Genomic DNA, 6000 nt, shown 5'->3' with positions numbered 1-6000 from the left:
AGAACCAAACACGCACACATACACACACACTCTCTCTCCAGCGATTAAGCAGGTATAACTAGAAACACACACACATCTCGACACCATCACCCTGTCCCCTGCCATTAAACAGACATACACAGGAACACACACACACACACACACGCACAACCCTTGACACCCAATTTCTTTCCCGTCATTAAGCAGATATACACAGAAACAAACACACAACCCTCCATGACCACCCTGTCTCCTGCAATTAAACAGATACATACAGAAATCCACACACAAAACTCTAGCAACACCCTGTCTCTGGCAGAAACACTCACTGACCATTTTCCATCACCACACTGTCTCCTGCTATTCAACAGAAATTTACAGAAACATGCAGACAACCCTTCACCACTACCCTGTCTCCTGTCATTAAACAGATATACATAGGAACATACACACACCACCCTGTTCTCGGCATTAAACAGATATGCACTGAAACACACACACACATACCCAACCCTCCACCACCACCCTGTCTCCTGTCATTAAACTGATATACACAGAAACACAGACCCATACATCGCTCTACCACCACCTTGTCTCCTGTAATTAAACAGATATGCAATGAAACACACACATATCTCTCCACCACCACCCTGTCCCCAGCACTTAAATAGATATACGCAGAAACACACACACGCACAACCCTTCCAAGACCACCCTGTCCCCAGCACTTAAACAGACATACACAGAAACACACACGCAACCTTCCATCACCACCCTGTCTCCTGCCACTGAGCAGATATACACAGAAATGCACACACACATCCCTCGAGCACCACCGTGTCTCCTGGCATTAAACAGATATACACAGAAACACACAAACCTTCCAAGAACATCCTGTCTCCTGCCAGTAAGCACATAGACACAGAAACACAGACACACTACATTCCACCACCACACTGTCCCTTGCCATTAAATAGATTTACGCCGAAACACACACACATCAGCCTCCTCTACCACTGTGTCCTGCAATTAAACCGATATATACAGAAACATACACACATATTTCAAGTACCACCCTGTCTCCTGTCATTAAACAGATATAGACAGAAACACACACACATCCCTCCTCCACCACACTATCTCCTGTCATTAAACAGTTATACACAGAAACACGCACACACACTATCCTCCACCACCAACCTGTCTCCATCCCTTAAATAGATGTATACAGAAACACACTCACACAACAATCCACGAGAACCCTGTCTCCTGCTATTAAACAGGTACACACAGATATACGCACACAACCCTCCATCACCACCCTGCCTCCTGCTATTAAACAGGTACACACAGAAATACACACACAATCCTCCATCACCATTCTCTCCTGCCATTAAACAGATATACACAGAAACACGCACACATGCAGAACCCTCCACCACCAGCCTGTTTGCTGCCATTAATCAGATAGACACATAAACACGCACACACCTCCCCAATCACACACTCTCCGGTGATTAAACAGATCTAAACAGAACCCACACATCTCGACACCAACACCCTGACTCCTGCCATTAAACAGACATACACAAACACACGTACACACACACACACACACACACACACACACACACACACACACACATGACACACAACCCTTCAACAGCAATTTGTTTCCTGTCATTAAGCAATTAAACAGATATTTACAGAAACGTATAGACAACCCTCCACCACCACCTGGTCTCTTGTCATTAAACAGATATACACAGAAACACGCACACCCATTCCTCCAACACCACCCTGTCTCCTGACATTAAACAGAAATGCACTGAAACACACACATCCCTCCACCATCACCCGTGTTTCCTGCCTTTAATCAGATATACACAGGAACACACACTCAAGACACTTCACCACCACCAATCTGTCTCCAGCCCTTAAATAGATATTAACAGAAACACACACTCACACAACCCTCCAAGACCACCATGTCTCCTGCCATTGAGCAGATATACACAGAAATGGAGACATGCATTACACTCAACCACCTCCCTGTCTCCTGCCATTAAACAGATATACACAGAAACACACATACAACCTTCCACGAACATCCTACCTACGCACAAACCTCCAACACCACCTTGTTCTCTTGCCATTGAGCAGGTATATGCAGAAATACACACACACACAACCCTCGACCACCACCCTTTCTCCTGCCAATATCCAGATATACACAGAAACACACACACAATCCTCCAACACCACCTTGTTCTCCTGCCATTGAGCAGAGATATACAGAAATACACACACATACACAACCCTCCACCACTACCCTGTCTCCAGCTCTTAAACAGATCTACCAGATACACACACACACAAACCGCCAGGACCACCCTGTCTCCTTCCCATAAACAGATACACACCAACAACACAGACACAAATCCCTCCACCAGATCCCTGTCTCCTGAAATTAAACATATTTACACAGAAACGCACACACCATCCTCCTCCACCACCCTGTCCCCTGCAAATAAACAGATATAGACAGAAACATGCACGCATACCTTCAGCACCACCCTGTCTCAGGTCATTAATCAGTTATATACAGAAACACACACACAACCCTCCAACACCACCCTGTTCTCCTGCTGTTGAGTATATATAAACAGAAATACATGCACACAAACCCTCGCCCTCTACCCTGTCTACTGCCATTAAACAGATATACACCGAAACACGTGCACCCAATTCCTCCAACAGACCTTGTCTCCTGCATTTTAACATATATTCACACAAACACACAGACACACCACCCTCCTCCACCACCCTGTCTCCAGCAATTAAACAGATATATACAGAAACATAAATGCATATCTTCAGCACCACCCTGTCTCCTGCCATTAAACATTCATACACAGAAACACACACGCACACACAACCATTGACCACCAATTTGTTTCCTGTCATTAAGCAGAAACACAACCTCCACAACCATCCTGTCTACATTCATTACACAGTTATATACAGAAACACACACTCACCAACCTCCAAAACCACCCTGTCTCCTGCAATTAAACAGATATTTACAGAAACATGCAAGCAATCCTCCACCACACTGTCTCCTGTCATTGAACAGATATACACAAAAACACACACACACCACCACGACCACTCTCTCGCCTATCATTAAACAGATATACGCAGAAACACACACACACCACCTTCCACCACAACCCTGTCTCCTGCCATTAAACAGATATACATAGAAATACACACACAGCGGCACGAAGGCACATTGTTTTCTGCCATTAAGCAGATATGTGCAGGTAAACATGAACAACCATCAACCGCCATCATGTCTCCTACCATGAAACAGATGTACTCAGAAACAAACACATACCAGCCTCCACCACCAGCCTGTCTCCTGCAATTAAACAGATAAAAACAGAAACACACACATAGAGAACCCTCCACCACCACCCTGTTTGCTTCCATAAATCAATTATACACAGAAACACACACACAACCTTCCACAACCATCCTGTCTCCTGCAATTAAACAGATATACACAGAAACACGCACACACGATATTACACCACCAAGTTGTTTTCTACCATCGATCAGATGTACCCAGAAACACACACAACCCTCCACTACGACCCTGTCACCCGCTATTAAACCGATGTATGCAGAAACACACACACACAACCCTCCACCACCACCTTATTTCCTGCCATTCAGCAGATTTTCACACAAACACACATACCATACTCCACCACCACCCTGTATCCTGCAATTAAACAGGTATACACAGAAACACACACATAAACCTCCATCACCAGCCTGTCTCCAGCCAGTAAACAGATATACACAGAAACACATACAACCTTCCACGAACACCCTGCCTCCTGACCTTAAACAGATATACGCAGAAACACACATACATACACAACCCTCCACCCCCACCCTGACTCCTGCCAGTAAGCACATGGATATAGAAACAAGTACAGTCTACCCTCCACCATCACCCTGTCTCCTACCAGTAAGCACATAGACACAGAAACTCAGAAAATATACTCTCCACGATCACCCTGCCCCCTGCCATGAAACAGATATACGCAGAAACTGACAAACGCACACAAGCACACGCAACACTCCATGAACACCCTGCCTCCAGCCATTGGTCAGATATACACAAACACACACACACACACACCAAACTGTCTCGTGTCATTAACCACATATACACAGAAACACACTCACTCAAACCTTCTTGACCACCCTGTCTCCTGTCATCAAACAGTTATACACTTCCACGAAATTTACAGCTGGGGGAACGGCAGTTACGATGCGATTCGGCAAGATTTAGGAAGCGTAGGATGGGGAAGGAATCTGCAGGGGATGGGCATATCAGGAATGTGGAGCTTATTCAAGGGAAACCTCCTGAGTGTCCTAGATAAGTAAGTACCTGTCAACAGGCTCTCCCTGTAGAGCGCGGGAGCCGTGGTTTATGAAGGACGTGGAATCTCTGGTCAAGAGGAAGAGGGAGGCTTATGTTAGGATGAGATGTGAAAACTCAGAGCGAGGAGGAGACATGAGAAGCTGTTGGCGGATAGGATCAGGGTAAACCCTAAGGCTTTCTATAGGTATTTAAGGAATAAAAGAATGACAAGAGCAAGATAAGGTCCAATCAAGGATATTAATGGGAAGTTGTGTGTGGAGTCAGAGGAGATAGGGGAAGCACTAAATTAATATTTTTCGACGGTATTCACTCTAGAAAACGATAATTTTGCCGAGGAGAATACTGAGATCCAGGGAACTAGACTAGGTGGGATTATACTCGATACTCTGACCAATAAAGGAAAGCATACCAAACGCCTTCTTCACTATCTTATCTACCTGCGACTCCACTATCAAGGAACTATGAACATGCACTCCAAGGTCTCTTTGTTCAGCAACACTCCCTAGGACCTTACCATTAAGTGTATAAGTCCTGTGAGGATTTGCTTTTCCAAAATGAAGCACCTCACATTTATCTAAATTAATCTCCATCTGCCATTCCTCACTGCATTGACCCATCTGATAAACAGGAGACATTGAGGTCTGCAGCTTCTGGCGATTAGAGTTGAGAGTGTAGTGCTGGAAAAGCACAGCAGGTAAGGCAGCATCCGAGAAGCAGGAAAGTGACGTTTCGGGCAGGAGCCCTGCATCAGGAATGAGGCTGGGAGACTTGGGGGTGGAGAGATAAATGGGAAGGGCGTGAGATTTGGGTGAAGGTAGCTGAGAGTGCAATAGGTGTTTGGAGATGGGGTAAGAGTTCTAGGTCAAAGAGGAGGGTGGAGCAGATTGGTGGGAAGGAAGATTGACAGGTGGGACAGGTCATGAGGGTGGTGCTGAGCTGGAAGGTTGGAACTGCGGTAAGTGGGGAAGGGGAAATGAGGAAACTGGTGAAGTCCACATTGATGTCATGGGTTTGAAGGGTCCCAAGGCAAAAGAAAAGGCGTTCTTCCTCCAGGCGTCGGGTGGTGAGGGAATGGCGGTTGGAGGAGGCCCAGGACCTGCATGTTTTCGGCAGAGTGGGTGGGGGAGTTGAAATGTTTGGCAACAAGTCGTTGGGTTGATTTTCAGGTATCCTGGAGACTTTTTGTGAAGTGCGCTGTGAGAAGGCGCCCAGTCTCCTCATCTCCCGTACATTGAGGACATGGGACAACTTCTCACAGAGCAGGTTAGAGAACACCTCCGGACACTGGCACCACTCAACCCCACCGCCCTGTTGGGCAGGATTAGAACCTGTGTGGGCAAGCCCCAATGGATTTCTAACCCACCGTCTAAACCACACGACTACAACTACATGCTTACAGAGGTTACAGAGCTAAGGAGGATTGTAGGGACTGGAAGAGGTTTCACAGTTTATGAGTGCAGTGGGGACTGGAGGAAAATACCAAAATAGGGAGGGTTTACGTTTGAAGGATTCTGCAGAAAGATTTTACAGGGTTACTGCAGGATTCTTGACAGTGAGGA

Source organism: Chiloscyllium punctatum, unplaced genomic scaffold (assembly GCF_047496795.1).
Source record: "Chiloscyllium punctatum isolate Juve2018m unplaced genomic scaffold, sChiPun1.3 scaffold_174, whole genome shotgun sequence".
NCBI lineage: Eukaryota > Metazoa > Chordata > Chondrichthyes > Orectolobiformes > Hemiscylliidae > Chiloscyllium > Chiloscyllium punctatum.
The sequence above is the reverse complement of the archived record's forward strand: the minus strand, read 5'-3'. Positions refer to the sequence as shown.